This window comes from Poromitra crassiceps, assembly GCF_964638095.1.
Source record: "Poromitra crassiceps genome assembly, contig: HAP1_SCAFFOLD_550, whole genome shotgun sequence".
Taxonomy (NCBI): Eukaryota; Metazoa; Chordata; class Actinopteri; order Beryciformes; family Melamphaidae; genus Poromitra; species Poromitra crassiceps.
The window spans coordinates 37,587-54,605 of record NW_028151858.1 but is presented as its reverse complement, the minus strand read 5'-3'; the positions used below and the strand labels follow the sequence as shown (position 1 = coordinate 54,605).

General features: G+C 44.2%; 1 long non-coding RNA gene across 1 annotated transcript; it reads right to left on the bottom strand.

Moving 5' to 3' along the window:
• Positions 1 to 8,521: 8,521 nt before the first annotated feature.
• LOC310771347 lies at positions 8,522 to 12,926 on the bottom strand. The gene is made up of 3 exons (XR_014552415.1): positions 12,716 to 12,926; positions 8,763 to 8,835; positions 8,522 to 8,659 (listed from the first exon to the last, which is right to left on the bottom strand). It is a non-coding gene; the product is annotated as an uncharacterized lncRNA (long non-coding RNA).
• Positions 12,927 to 17,019: the final 4,093 nt, after the last annotated feature.

Here is a 17,019-nt window from a genome sequence, read left to right as displayed (position 1 = left end):
GGTAAGTAGGCTTAATTTAATTATGTAGCCTACAGAGCCACAAATGTTTTTCTTGTTATATTCTCAGTTGACTGCAATCTATTTTTCATATGGCGATCTTATATGAACGGTGAGTGACTCCAGAGAGCCGATTATATGGGTCTGTCATGGATTTTGATCTTATCCTCTGAAGCTAACCTGGTCGCGACCAGGTTAGCTTTGCAGCGTCAGTTGCCATGGTGATTGAAAGTTAACTTGCTTTGTAGTACGGCTAAACCAGGTTTAAACTCAAACTTACTCGGATAAGGCATTAAACTAGCTTCGTAGTACAGGCTACTGGTCTATTGTCCGGGAAGCGATATTTGTTTCCAGTGATATCGAAGGCGTGATCCGCCCCTCTCTGCCTCTGATTGGCTGACTGCACTCGGCCAAGCGGATGTGATTGGATGAACGCTTGACGCTAGGCCAACCAGAGGCAGAGAGGGGCGGGTCATGCCTTCGCCATCATGGGGAAAAATTATCGTGTATCTTCTTCTGTTGTTTTACGGCGGTTGGCATCCAAGATGTTGCATTACCGCCTCCTTCTGGGCTAATCCATCCAATGTTTCCCTACTCCATTACAGTCTTGTTAATTATTAGTCCAGTTTCTCTCAAAAACGGACCAGTATAGTTTCTTTCCCTCCACTGCTCCCACACATCCCATTATATCCTTCACACTGGCCTCTATTCAAGGGCGTAGCTTTGATTATGGCATTGGTAGTGTAACTGGCCCTTGGCTTGTGTAAACAGGAGGCAGAGAGTCTCAAACTGATGCTCCACGGTTTATTGGATCTTACTTCACACCGTAGTAGACACCGTGAAAACTATAAAACATACAATACAAAAATCAACATATAGTTCCCACATCGAATTAAACTGTACAATAATTTATTAAGCTAGTTAAAATCACTATCAAAATACACAATTTATTTAGCTAAAATTTGACTACTAAAACACAAATGTATTAAGGGCACAAGTAGGCCTAGTTTACATGCTGACAAACTAAATTCAATACATTGTCTACAAAACTAGGCCAACATACTTTACATTAAATTCATACACAAGAATGACAAATCAATACATCTCAATGAATCTTTGCCAAACCACTTGACCAAAACAAATGAAGTACATTCACACTTACAAATTGTGGCCTGCTGATATCAAACAAATTGATTGAGCATACCTCATTCCGCTCACCAAGGGTGTTAATCGAGGGTTTGCAGATGCATCTTGGACATCATATTGGCACACTGACAAATCAAACAGTAAATGTCACCATCAAACTTGAAACAAACAACTCAACTGCAATCAAAACTTCAAATTAGCTATAGCCTACTACATACCTCCAAGGATTTACATTTTGTTTCTTTCTGGTCTTCCTTCTAGTATGTTTCAGTCTCTCAAACTCATGTGCTCTCTAGCTTTTGCCATCACCACACTAATGAGGCCACCCAAAACAGGTGGTGATGTAGGCCTATAGAAAACAGGGTTTCCCAGTCACCTGACATGACATAAAGGGGCAATACTATACCCCTTGTTGGCCATTTTGTGGAGTTTTACAGGTAAATATGTTAACAAAATAACTCTTTATAATGTGAAAGTACAAATTACAAAAAGGGAACCAAAATCAAACAATAGGAGTTTAGCAGGCAGTTACACTCCCCCCAAATCCCAATATGAACAACCTCAGCTAATTAGTCATATGGGATTTCCAGACATGTCTGACCGCTTTAAGGTTTAATCAATCTGAGGGGACAGTGTGCTGTGTTGTAGCGTGTTGTATGGCTACTGTCGGAAACCTCAATCCTGTCTTATCTCCTGATCTAGAAAAACAAATACATAACACAGATGATATAAATACGCCTAGAAATAGAAGTGGACAAACTTTTAATAGAAATCAGTTAACTATTGTGGAGAAAATAGACGGTGTATCTAAATATCAAAAACCTCAACGACAACACTCTCCTTGGCAGTCCACTAGGTGAGGGATGGAGAAGGCCTTTCCCTCTGCCACTCTATTCACCTTTCTGAAATCAGAAGACCTCCACAGATTGTGAGTCAGTTTACTGACTCCAATAAGCCAGATCCAGTCCAGCACTTCTTGCCTCCATGGTTTCTTACGTGGAGGGAAGCAGTGCAGGTTCTCTTTCTCAAACTCTGTAAAGGTCTTGTTGGGCAGTCTAGTGCTTTCTGTCTTGGGAGGAAAATGTGCCACTTCTGACTCTTTACTTTCCTGAGGTAACACACTCACTGCACAAACCACTGCCTCAGACTTTGAGACTAAGCCTAGAGCACCTGCGTTGAAAACACACTGCACTGCTTTCTGCTCCTTCTCTAGGTTGAGCTCCACAGCCCCCACTGCAGTTTCAGACTGCTGATCATCTACCTTGTCTGTAGTGCTAGACTTTCCTCTTAACTTAAAACTGTCAGAATGACTCCGAGTCTCTAGCTGAAGTTCTTCAGCCTGTTCATCTAGTAGTTTAGGTGGACCAAGCTCCTTGTGTCCAACCACATACTCAACCGAACTGAAATCTACAGCCTCTGTCACCACAGGTAAGGGTTGAAAAGAGACACCTGCAAAGGCCCTTCCTGACTCACCTACGGACTTAGGCTTCACAACCCGGACCAGAGTGCAGCCCATCTCCTGAATGGCCTCAGACTCTTGCTGTCATACTGCTTCACCTACCTGACTGGACACTGTTGACTGAGTGATGACAGCTTCGGCCTGCCCACTAGAGGGCTCTTCTATCTTCTCAGCCTGTCTTTCCTCAACTTGGTCACTGCAGTCCTTGTGGACAATTTCCTTTCGTTTAGTCACAAGGGCTACAGCCTCCTCGGTCAGGGCTGTACATGCCTCCATTTTCGCCACGATATCCGGAGTGCCAGCCTGGTTCCGTAAAATGGACTCGTACTCAAGATCTACTATGTCATGTGTGGTGCAAATGTCATGTTCGATTTTAACAAGATCGTCTGGAGAACAGTAGGCTCTCAACTTTGTCCTGCTCTCTCTTGCTGCCTGTTTCCAGGAGTCATACGCCTTATAAAATGCTAGTTTGTGCCTTTTGGCCTTCTGATACTCCATCTCTCGACCCTTCTCCGTCAATGTTCTTGGCTTGTACCTTTGTGTGTCGAGGGGTTTGCTTGTTCCCTCTGCATATAGTGACATTTTGTTTGGTTGACTGGTTTGACTATTCGACAATGACCTTTGACCATAATGTGTAGTATGTCTGGCGTAAACGAACCTCTATGAGTAGAGACTTTAACCTTATACGATGCGATAGCCTACTACTCTAGCCAGACACTAACAAAACACATTTAAACCCAAATAATCTTTAGCACAAACCAGGCTCGATATGAATGTCATAAACATGGGTGTTACAGAAGCTTGAACTGAACCATTTCAACCAAGACCTCTTGACAGGTTCCAGTATTCACCATTTATGAAAACATTAACATAATATTCACGATACCATAGGACCTTGTTACCAATAATTGCTTTGAACTTTCCATTTTAGTAAACGCCATGATGCTTAAAATCCAAAGCACTGAAACCAGAAACATTCAAACCACAAAGTGTGTGTGCATAGATCTCTTGATATCTTTTGTTGAGTCTCTTCATCTGTGGGGCATGAAATTCAGTTCTTGCCTGACATTTGAGTGTAGGTAGGTTGGCTTCGGCTTCGTTGATAGGGATGATGACAGGCCGGGTGGATGTCTGATGTGTTGAGTTCTCTCCCAGGGTGAGTTTTCACTGTAACTGGCCCTTGGCTTGTGTAAACAGGAGGCAGAGAGTCTCAAACTGATGCTCCACGGTTTATTGGATCTTACTTCACACCGTAGTAGACACCGTGAAAACTATAAAACATACAATACAAAAATCAACATATAGTTCCCACATCGAATTAAACTGTACAATAATTTATTAAGCTAGTTAAAATCACTATCAAAATACACAATTTATTTAGCTAAAATTTGACTACTAAAACACAAATGTATTAAGGGCACAAGTAGGCCTAGTTTACATGCTGACAAACTAAATTCAATACATTGTCTACAAAACTAGGCCAACATACTTTACATTAAATTCATACACAAGAATGACAAATCAATACATCTCAATGAATCTTTGCCAAACCACTTGACCAAAACAAATGAAGTACATTCACACTTACAAATTGTGGCCTGCTGATATCAAACAAATTGATTGAGCATACCTCATTCCGCTCACCAAGGGTGTTAATCGAGGGTTTGCAGATGCATCTTGGACATCATATTGGCACACTGACAAATCAAACAGTAAATGTCACCATCAAACTTGAAACAAACAACTCAACTGCAATCAAAACTTCAAATTAGCTATAGCCTACTACATACCTCCAAGGATTTACATTTTGTTTCTTTCTGGTCTTCCTTCTAGTATGTTTCAGTCTCTCAAACTCATGTGCTCTCTAGCTTTTGCCATCACCACACTAATGAGGCCACCCAAAACAGGTGGTGATGTAGGCCTATAGAAAACAGGGTTTCCCAGTCACCTGACATGACATAAAGGGGCAATACTATACCCCTTGTTGGCCATTTTGTGGAGTTTTACAGGTAAATATGTTAACAAAATAACTCTTTATAATGTGAAAGTACAAATTACAAAAAGGGAACCAAAATCAAACAATAGGAGTTTAGCAGGCAGTTACAGGTAGGGACATATCCCGGGGAGGGTTGGCAGGGCCGGCGTGTGTGCCGTGGAAAAATGTGGGGCATTTTAAGCCAGATTTAGAGAAATAACTCATTTTAAATTAACAGTTGTGATGTCATTATTCACTCTTAACCACCCACATGTGATCATTTCTCATCTTTTTGCAATTCCAGCATGGGCCACACAGGGGGTTAGAATTTATAGAAGCAAAAAAATCATTGTCAAGTCTTCTTGGATCGTGATCGATATTAATAAGTGTCAGTAGTGTCACATTAATATGAACTAGGCTATTCTGAGGCAGATTAACATGTACTGTACAGTACATAGGCTTGACTCCAGCCTATAAACTACCTCCAACCTCTAGAGGTAGTTTATATAAAGGAGTATATATAACTGATAACAGCGGGGGGTCGCCCTCGGGCCTGATCCACTATGCGGTGAAGATGTCAACACAGAGAGCAGATGTGTGTCTGCTGGATACGGCTGAACTTGACTGTTATGTGGAGGCTTAAGCTACAGTACCTGAAATGTGTGAGTGTCTGAAATGTGTGCTGAGCTAATGAAAACATGAATCTTACATGCAGCGTTTAAAATGTACAGTAAACGTTAGCGTTGAATGAATTATGTCGGTTGTTCCTCCTACTGTGCTTGAATGTCTGTTTAAAACATAATGGTAAATAAATATTAAAACTTAATATTCAGTCTGTTTATTTGACTATCATCAAATTAAATACACCCATTTATCCTTGTGGACAATTCTGAACATTCCTAGGTGGATTATGACATGACGGGCCCCTTGGGCCTGGATGCATAAAGGGCCCCCCTCACAGCACACATATGCAAAAGACCAGACATACACTCACCTGCATCTCAACAGGATTTACAGCACAGACACCTGAACACTCAAAGCCAACAGCACAATAACAAGAAATAAACTCACTTGTATCTAACACAGGATTTACAGCACAGGTAGACTCATTTAAAGCCAAAAGCACAATAACCCTCTAATTGTCCATACACTTACGGAACATTTAGTAAAAAATAAAGGGTTGGGGCCTTAAGGGATCAGTTTGTCCCAGGCCTGGGCAAGAGACGTGGTGGCCCTGTGAAGAGGCTCTGGGTTATGGGCCCCCTGAGCCCGGTAGGCCCGTTCAGTAATACATCCCTGTGAATCTTAACAATTCCTATTCACAAAGATTTTCTTTCTCCTTTCATTCATTCTTGTGTTCGTTCTAATGAGCTCTCTTTGTTATCCTTTGACTAGAGTTTAGTTGGGAATTAACAGGGTGAGTGTGCAGGTTGGCATGTAAGTTATTACTAGTGAAAACACACACACACGTGCATGTATGCACATGCACATCTCCACAGACGGTTGATGTCACCCAGGATGTGACAACATTGGTGCAGCCTTTTCTCCTGACGGGGGTTATCGGGAGTCACCTGGCAACCGTCACCTCCGTGCGGGGACGACGGTCTTTCACCCCCGGTGGGATTGGGTGGGTGAGGTGTCTGAATGACAGCCAAGCTCTCTGTCCAGTCTATGTCTGCAATCAACCAATCAGCTGGAGGCTAAGAAAGAGCCGGTCATCCACAGCAGAGCAGTAATTGCTCTGTCTCTATTCACTAAAAACTCTCTTCTCTCTAATTGAGACTTGCCAACGCTACATGCATACAAGCTGTATGTAGAAAGAGAAACACAATGAAGATATCCAGCTGAATAACTATATGATAGGATACCCTGTAAAAGAAAGTGACCCTGACACGCTCCATAACAAAGCCCTCACCCACAGAGACTGTACAGCAGTGATCCTCACTATGTTTTCCATGAGAGCCGCACTGGCAGGACAAAGTCAATAGGAGAGCCACTTTTACCACAAAACACCAAAAGCCACCCCAACCAAGCACATCTGCCTACCATTTTTTTTGTGTTTTATTGTTTTCCATACACACATACACATATATATATATATATATATATACATTTTATTGCGTTTTATTATTATTGCATTTTATCGATTTATTGCGATTTTTGTTTCTTTTTTTATTTTATTTTTTCAGTTTGTTTGCTTTTTTACACTAGATTAGAACATGGGAAAAGTTGTATCATACACTTCTAGAGACTGTATATTATATCATGAGTAGGGCTGGGCGATATAGTTAAAAAGTATATTGATATAACATCTTTCATATCAGTCTATATCGAATATTCACACATATATTATAACTCATATCATCGTAACATATCTCCATCATGAAACAGTCTTAAGCCACATCAGAAAAAAGTAGAGAAAGTAAACCACATCCAACAGTCGCCAACCCCACAGATCTCATGTTAGTAAACCTTAGGGACAATATATCTTCCATATATGTCAATGCAAAATATGACGCTCTGTATGGTGGCTCAGAAAAAATAATGGTGATATTATCTGCATGTTATTCTGCTGTAGTAATCACAAATCAGACAGTTTCACAAGCTCTCCATTTACTTTGTAATGACATTCTTACATTGTTGTTTACATTCTAGCAATGCAATGTCAGAAACAAACATAATTATGCATAATCAGACTGTCACTGAACTTTGATTCATTGATTACATGTGTGGTTGGACAGAGAGAAGTGTGTTCCGCCTGCAGACAGTGGAGGGCGCTCTTCAGGTTAGATGCAGCGGTGTCTCTTCAGACTAGATGACCAAGTGAACATTTTCTTACAGCAGTCACACCAGTAGCCCGTTCCAGTGTGAATGCGTTTGTGTCTTGTTAGGTGACTTGAGTGACTGAAACTGCTCCCACATTGGTCACAGTGGTAGGGCTTCTCTCCAGTGTGAATGCGTTTGTGTGTTTTTAGGTGACCTAACTGACTGAAACTGCTTCCACATTGGTCACAGTGGTAGGGCTTATCTCCAGTGTGAATGCGTTTGTGTCTTTTTAGGTGACCTAACTCACTGAAACTGCTTCCACATTGGTCACAGTGGTAGGGCTTATCTCCAGTGTGAATGCGTTTGTGTCTTTTTAGGGTACCTAACTGACTGAAACTGTTTCCACATTGGTCACAGTTGTAGGGCTTCTCTCCAGTGTGAATGCGTTGATGTGTTTTTAGGTGACCTAAGTGACTGAAACTGCTTCCACATTGGTCACAGTGGTAGGGCTTATCTCCAGTGTGAATGCGTTTGTGTCTTTTTAGGTTAGCTAACTCACTGAAACTGCTTCCACATTGGTCACAGTGGTAGGGCTTATCTGCAGTGTGAATGCGTTTGTGTCTTTTTAGGTGACCTAACTCACTGAAACTGCTTCCACATTGGTCACAGTGGTAGGGCTTATCTCCAGTGTGAATGCGTTTGTGTCTTTTTAGGGTACCTAACTGACTGAAACTGTTTCCACATTGGTCACAGTGGTAGGGCTTATCTCCAGTGTGAATGCGTTGATGTGTTTTTAGGTGACCTAAGTGACTGAAACTGCTTCCACATTGGTCACAGGGGTAGGGCTTATCTCCAGTGTGAATGTGTTTGTGTGTTTTTAGGTGACCTAACTGACTGAAACTGCTTCCACATTGGTCACAGTGGTAGGGCTTATCTGCAGTGTGAATGCGTTGATGTGTTTTTAGGGTACTTAACTGACTGAAACTGCTTCCACATTGGTCACAGTGGTAGGGCTTATCTCCAGTGTGAATGCGTTTGTGGCTTTTTAGGTGACCTAACTCACTGAAACTGCTTCCACATTGGTCACAGTGGTAGGGCTTATCTCCAGTGTGAATGCGTTTGTGTGTTTTTAGGTTACTTAACCGACTGAAACTGCTTCCACATTGGTCACAGAGGTAGGGCTTATCTCCAGTGTGAATGCGTTTGTGGCTTTTTAGGTGACCTAACTGACTGAAACTGCTTCCACATTGGTCACAGTGGTAGGGCTTCTCTCCAGTGTGAATGCGTTTGGGTCTCTTGTTGGTGTGTCTCTGTTTCTATAAAGACACAAAGAAAGAATTAGGGCAGGGGCACTGTGTGTGTGTGTGTGTGTGTGTGTGTGTTACATCATCAGTGATACAACAGTGATATTTTTCTCACCTCTTCTGAAGAATTCATTTGGACAATGGTCCTCCCCTCCTACGCCAGATGTCTGTCCTCCCACCAAGCAGCTCTGTAGATACAGCAGGGTTAAATTAAATCAGTCATATACAATTTAATTACAAATTTGGGTCTCAAACTCTTTAGGAAATTGTTCAAAATGTAATGGCATTTTGCGTAAAATGTATTGAGATAATCATAGGTTTGAAGGTATACAAATATTACAATCTAAAGGTTGAAGATTTGTGAGTTTTTAAATAGCAGAGGATGATTTCAATTCATAAATTAAGACAGATTCCTATATCAGATGTCTTGGCCATGTGATCTCATCTCATGTCAAGTTTATTTATATAGCCCTAATTCACAAGCATGTCTCAGAGGGCTTCACAGAAAGTATGTCTAGCTAATTCTAGCTGACACAACAGTAACAAGAATATACAGAATAAAGATAACATTTGAACAATTGATAATATAGAAAATATAGGAATGAGGGGAGAGCAGAGGAGAGCGCAGGAGAAGGGAGAATAGCAGGGGGAATGTGAGAGAGTGATGGGGTGGGGAGGGTATAGGAGGTGGGGAAGGAGCAAGAGGAGAGAGCAGGAGAGGGGAAGGGAGGGGAGGTGTGGGGGAGAAGAGAGCAGGGGGAGGGAGGAGGTGGGGAGAGAATGAGCAATATAGACGGAGGAGAGGGGGGAGGTGGGGAGAAAATAGGAATGTGGAGGAGGAGAGAAGGAGAGATGGGGGTGCAGGGGAGGGAGAGCCAGGGTAGAGAAGCAGGGGGAGCGTCCCACATCCCCCCCCCCCCCCCCCCCCCCCCCAGAGAGGACAGAGAGGAGGAGAGAACAGAGAAGGAGAGGTGGGAGGGTGCAGGGGAAGGAGTGCAGGGGGAGAGGAGGAGAGAACAGAGAAGGAGAGGTGGGAGGGTGCAGGGGGAACGCGGGAGGAGGAGGCGGCGGAGGGAACAGACCTCTCCGCCCCCTCCTCCCCCCCCCCCCCCCCCCCGAGAGGACAGAGAGGAGGAGAGAGCAGAGAAGGAGAGGTGGGGGGGGTGCAGGGGAAGGAGTGCAGGGGGAATGTGAGAGAGGGGAGAGGACAGAGAGGAGGAGAGGACAGAGAAGGAGAGGTGGGAGGGTGCAGGGGAGGGAGAGCAGGGGGAACGTGGGAAGAGGCGGCGGGGGAGGGAAGAGCATGGAAAGAGAGGGGGCGGGGGGGGGGGAGTGGGAAATGTGGGAGAGGGGGGAACAGGAGGGGGAAGAAGGGAAAGGAGCGGGGGAAAGAGAAAGAGAGGGGGGGGAAGATCAGACAACTGACTACTCTAAGCATTAACCAGAGCTAACTGGGACATAGTATCTAGCTAATCTACAGCCTAATCTGGCCTATCCTACTCTGCTCTAGTCTGATCTTTGCCTGAACACTATAACAGGTCAGCCTTAGGCTGTAGCTAATCTATCGCCTACCTAAACTGTTCTAAACCAACCGGCAGCCCTCGACCAGTGATGAAGAGCACCGATGCCCCCCCCCCCCCCCCCCCACATAAGGCGTGGGAGAGGCCGGGCCGGGACACAGCGGCGTCCCCACACCCCCAGTGAACGCAAGAAAACCTTTCCACCATATGGATTGCCCCAGTGACTTGGCTTGGCTGAGGAGGAACCTTGTGAGGTCGTTGTGCTACAGGGGCCCAGCAATGGTCGCCTGGGTAAACCCACCCCCCACGCGACCCGCTCCCAGACCCGCCCCCAGCTAATGACTCATGGCTTTTCTTATCACTGCTACGCCGATGACACTCAGCTTTACCTTTCCTTCCCCCCCTCAGACACCCAAATCGAGGCCCACATCTCTGCATGCCTCAAACGATGACTGGATGTCTGCCCACCACCTCAAGCTCAACCTTGGTAAGACAGAGTTAAGGGCTCATTATACTCGAGCAAGGCTCCGCGAGCCGGAGCTCTGCTCTCATGCTCTCAACACAACACATTTACTTGGTGAAATGACTAAAAACGAACAGTTGCAAATCAAAGTTTAGCCTACCACATGGGTCAAGAAATGTGGTGAAAACACAGCTCAGTGTTCAGGGCTCAGTGGCTCAAATGCGTCCATGTTTGGAGAGAAGCTGTGCAGAGGGCACGCTGTGAGAAAAATCTTCATGTACGCGGTGGGCGGCCTACGGAGGTCGCGCCCAACACATTGACGTCATTTGACGCTCGCGCCCCTCGCTCCTCCCCCGCGCCCTTCGCGGCACAGCGAGTATAAAACAAGCTTTACTCTTCCTCCCAGAGAAAGACTGCCCTCTCACAGACCTCTCCATCTCCATTGACAATACCACTGTGCTTCCCTCCCAAACAGCTAAGAACCTTGGGGTGATCCTTGACAACCAGCTGTCTTGCTTGGCCTACATTGCTGCGACAGCACGCTCCTGTAGGGCCTTGTACAACATCCGCAAACAGGGAAGCGACACCACAACAGGTCCAGTCACTTATCATCTCCCGCCTGGACTACTGCAACGTGCTTCTGGCCGGCCTACCTGCCTCTGACATCCGACCGCTTTAGCTCATTTTGAACGCTGGAGCCTGTCTGGTTTTCAACCAACCTAAATTCTGTCATGTCACTCCCCTCTTCCGGGACCTTCACTGGCTTCCCATCTCAGCACGCATCAAATTCAAGACACTGGATCTGGCCTACAGGGCAGTACACCAGACAGCCCCTCTGTACCTACAATCTATGGTCAGGCTCCAAACCTCTCACTGCTCCCTCCGCTCCTCCACCAGTGCGGGACGCCTCGCCCCTCCTTCGCTACGGGGGCTCAAAAGTCGCTCATCCTTTTCGCGACTCTTCTCGTCCCTCGCACCTCAATGTTGGAACGAGCTCCCACCTTCGGTCAGGACGGCCGAATCACTGCCGACCTTTCGTCAAAGGCTAAAAACACACCTCTTCAGGCTCCATCTGGGCCCTTCTTGAACTAACATGTTTCTCTCTCTCTCAAAAAAAACACTATAGGACGAATCAGCATGATGTCACTGCCGACCTTTCGTCAAAGGCTAAAAACACACCTTTTAGTTTCAGGCTCCATCTGGGCCCTTCTTGAACTAACATGTTTCTCTCCCTCTCTCTCAAACAACATACCACTATAGGACGAATCAGCGTGATGTCACTGCCACCCAAAAATGCGTAACCCTGCGGCAGTTAACTATATGACTAAACAAACGTTAATATCTCAAAAGGTATACACCACATTGCTTATATTTTGACATTCTGAGTGAGAGCAGAATTAGCTCAAGAGTTTGATGTATAATTCATCCCCCATGGGGGATGAAATTGGGATGGAATGGGATGAAATTCATCCCCCATGGGGATGAATTTCCCCATGGGGATAAATAAAGGATAACTTAACTTATAATATATGCATGTCGTCTTAAGGTTGTGTGAACTGTCACAGTTTTTAAATTGTAAACAGGGTCAGCCGGCTAGAGTCAGATGCTCAAACTCAGGCTCCATAGGGTTCCATTGCCGTTGCCACCCACTGACGCGGTTTGTTTACCAAAATGCTGCTCGGCTGATCCCTCGTATTCCTTCAGAAGTTGTCATAGATTGTGTTGCATATTTGATTTCTCTATTGTTGACAAAAATGTGTTACTGTAAGTCGCTTTGGATAAAAGCGTCTGCCAAATGATGTAGCTAATATAATGTATAGGCTAGAGATGTTTAGTTGTGTGCATGTGTGCGCCTGTGTGTGTAGTAGGTGTGTGTGTGTGTGTGAGAGAGAGGGAGAGAGGGTTGTGCACACTTAGCAGATTCGACAGCCTATTGCCTCTCTCACACTCTTTATTAACCACTAGGCTACATAAACAAAGGAGATCATCATATCATTCTAAGAAGTGATTCTAGAAGATCATGGAATTCCATATGATCAGTCTGCACTAGTCTATATCTAATTCTGCAAGATGATTCAGCCTTACTTGCGTTTCCAAAGTTGTCCTTGCTTGTGCGTGTAACCCACACGTGCTGGAGCCTCTCTACACACCCTGGGACTCTGCGTTGTGTTTGATGGTGTGTGTGATCATGGGGTGTTGTGTGGAGAGAAGGAGCACAGGACACAGGCGTTCTGGATTGTGGTTGAGACCAATGTAGCAGTTTAATGGCTCTCTGCTGCTGCTTCACCACCTTACAAGGAGGACATGTAAACTCAACTCAAACATGTTGCAGTACAAACAATAGTGCAACATGTATAACACTGAATATAACAATTACTGCACATTTCAATTAAATAAGGCACTCTTAACATGTTTCAGTGTAGAAATAAATTAAATGACAAAACCAGACATCAGCCTAACTAAATAAAAACGTCCTCTTTACACTGCACTGAATGGGGGAGCTAGTGCACAGCTTACTCTCTGGCTCTTTCTATGTTCGTCTCAGGACTTCACTGTAGTAAGAGCCCTCCCATCGAGCATAGCATTTTCCTTAGACAATCTGTGTTGGGCATCAAACTCACCTTATTTCTGCACTTTGAAGTCACAGGTAGGGTCGGGTGGGGCAAACTAATTATATCGGAAGCCTAGTTGCGGAAAAAAGTGAGCTGTTCTTTTTTTAAGACAAATTAGTTTGCCCCACCCGACCCTACCTGTGACTTCAAAGTGCAGAAATAAGGTGAGTTTAATGCCGAACACAGATTGTCTAAGGAACATGCTATGCTCGATGGGAGGGCTCTTACAGTGAAGTCCTGAGATGAACAAAGAGCCTGAGGGTAAGTGCACAGCAAGCTAGTCAATATCGCGGCCAGTATTTACACAATAAACGCAAGTGTCTGCCGAAATCTGCCGCCAAAATGTAAACAAACATCTCAACTCACACATAAGTAACACAAATTAAATGGATGGGTGGTTTTAGTGAGGATATTTTAAGATAATTCAGGACGACATAAGCACTGCTTACCTTACAAGGAGGACATGTTCTTCTTCTTCTTTGGGTTTCCGGCAGACTAGGCACGGGTTGGTGCATTGCTGCCTCACACTGTTAGACTACGTCACTGCCCATTGACCTATATCCTCCGATACAGGTCTGTAGCTACAAGGAAGCGAACTACTTCCCTAACACTATTTATTTGTGCCACCCCATCACCCAACAGTGTTTTAAGGGAAAAGCTTTTAACTCCCAATTTGCCCAGCTCAATAAATAATTCCCTCCTTTCCTCTGCATAGTGTGAACATTGCATCAGTACATGCTGCACAGTTTCTAGTACTCCACAATGCTCACACTTGCCATCTTTATGTTTCCCCATGATCATCAGCCCACTTGCCAGCCCACAATGCCCTAATCTAAGCCTGGTCAGTTTGATGTCATCTGACCTAGGCATGCTCAGCCTGCTACCAGCTCTCACAGAATGTTGGATACTGAATAGTTTCCTCCCTTTATGGTCACCCTCCCACTCCTGCTGCCACTGCCGACTAATCCTCTCGCTAATAATGCTCCGACACTCCATCTTGCCAAGTGCCACCTGCACATCTACACTACCTCTACCCAAACTGGCCTTAGCCAGCTTATCCGCCTCCTCATTTCCCTCAACTCCTGCATGCGCTGGCACCCACAGAAAACCCACTCTACACCCCTGCCTCTCTAGTTCAGTCAGTTTCATCAATAACTCCCCAACTATATCTACTCTAGCTCTACCCCCCTCCCCTCCCCCCAAAGCCATCAAGGCAGAAAGAGAATCGGAGCATACAACAGCCTGACTGAATCCCCCCTCTTCCACCCACCACAATGCCCACAGTAAAGCAATCAATTCTGCTGAGAATATTGAGATATCAAGGAGGACATGTAAACTCTGAAAAAGACGTCACTTCCGCACGGAATGAACTTCAAAACTACGATGTCCCGTGAAGGACAAAAAGCGCTACTTGCGGAATTCTCCGTGGAATAACAACGTAATGACGACACCCTGGTGTCTAATTCAGGCTACTGCCTTACATGCGCAATGCGCATGTAGTTTAATTGTAGACTGGATCGGAGCAGAAAATAAACCTTGATCAGAGGCCTGTCCTCCTGTTCAGGGAAGCGATATTTGTTTCCAATGATGGCGAAGGCATGACCCGCCCCTCTCTGCCTCTGATTGGCTGACTGCACTCGGCCAAGCGGATGTGATTCGATGAACGTTTGACGCTAGTCCAATCAGAGGCAGAGAGGGGCGGGTCATGCCTTCGCCATCATGGGGACAAATTATCGTGTATCTTCTTCTTCTGCTTCTGCTTCTGTTTGGTTTTACGGCGGTTGGCATCCAAGATGTTGCATTACCGCCTCCTTCTGGACTAATCCATCCAATGTTTCCCTACTCCATTACAGTCTTGTTAATTATTAGTCCAGTTTCTCTCAAAAACGGACCAGTATAGACCAAATCAGCGGGATGTTTACATTTACTTCCGGGTACCCCTGAGGTCCACACATTATAATGGCGGTGGACGGCACAAACTGACATGTTGAAGACAAAAACAGACAAAGAAGACAAAAATGGTTCGTCCGTGTTGTGTTGTTGTTTAATATCATTCATAACAACACTTTCACTAACGTTAGTGGAGACCAGACTAGCTAATTTACCTGTTGGACCAGACTAGAGTAGACTTGAAGCTATAAATTAAATTGACCTGGCGTCAGTAGCTCTGTCTGTACCAGGCTCTTTCTCGCCGAGAAGAGCCTGGTGACGCGAGGTTACTCTGTCTGTAACGTAAAAAAACAGCGAGTTTGACAGACAAACAAACTTTATTAGCTAGCTAACACTACATAAAACAAACACAGAAGAAAGGCTAGATACGTCGGACAAGCATGTTTACCAACCGTTTAACCATTTAAATTGAAAGTAGTCGGCCGAAAACAACGAGAGGGTTTGACAGCATTTATATGACAACACGCACATTTAAACCTGCCGCCTTTCCCAAGTGGTACCCGGAAGTAAATTTGTTTACATGGTGACGTCACGGTGATTTGGTCTATAGTTTCTTTCCATCCACTGCTCCCACACATCCCATTATATCCTTCACACTGGCCTCTATTCAAGGGTAGCTTTGATTCTGTCATTGTAGGGACATATCCCGGGGAGGGTTGCGGTTGGCAGGGCCAGCGCGTGTGCTGTGGAAAAATGTGGGATATTTGAAGCCAGATTTAGAGAAATAACTAATTTTAAATTAACAGTTGTGAGGTCATTATTCACTCTTAACCACCAATATCTGATCATTTCTCATCTTTTTGCAATTCCAGCATGGGCCACACAGGGGGTTAGAATTTGTAGAAGCAATAAAATCATTGTCAAGTCTTCTTGGAGCGTGATCTGATATTAATAAGTGTCAGTGTCAATTTTCTAAAATCCTGGAGAAGATATTTTCAACCAGATTGGACAGTTTTGTTGATAAGTATGATATACTAACTGATAGTCAATATGGTTTTAGACCAAATCGATCTACATCTTTGGCACTAATTGACCTTGTGGAAGAACTAACAAGCAGCATTGACGATAAGAAGTTCGCTGTGGGTGTATTCATTGACCTTAAAAAGGCCTTTGACACAATTAATCATGACATTTTGCTTCAGAAATTGGAAAGGTATGGGATCAGGGGAATGGGGCTCAATTGGATAAAAAGCTATTTAGAACATAGGCAACAGTTTGTGCAGATGGGAGAGAAAAGGTCAACGCTGTCAAACATAATCTGCGGTGTACCACAAGGTTCAATTTTGGGTCCAAAATTATTTATATTATATATAAACGACATTATTAATACCTCTAATATATTTAAATTTGTAATATTTGCTGATGACACAAATGTTTTTTGTGAAGGAGAGAACCTTCAACAGCTGTTGAAGATTGTCTCTGATGAGCTAACCAAGTTGAGAATGTGGTTTGATTCTAATAAGTTATCACTCAACATAAAGAAAACCAAATTTATGGTTTTTGGGAAACGTAAGATTCCAGAACATTTAGCTATAGAAGTACTGTGTGATAACACCAAGTTAGATAGAGTTTATGAAAACTCCTTCTTGGGAGTATTAATTGACCACAATCTCAACTGGAAACCACAAGTCAAACACATCTGTTCTAAACTGGCAAAGACCGTTGGTATACTATGCAAAGTCAGACACATACTGAACCAGAAAACAATGTACACACTCTATTGCTCGCTTTTCCTTCCCTATTTGTCCTATTGTGCTGAGGTGTGGGGCAATACCTACAAAACCACCCTAAAGACAATATGCACCATGCAAAAAAAGGCAATAAGAA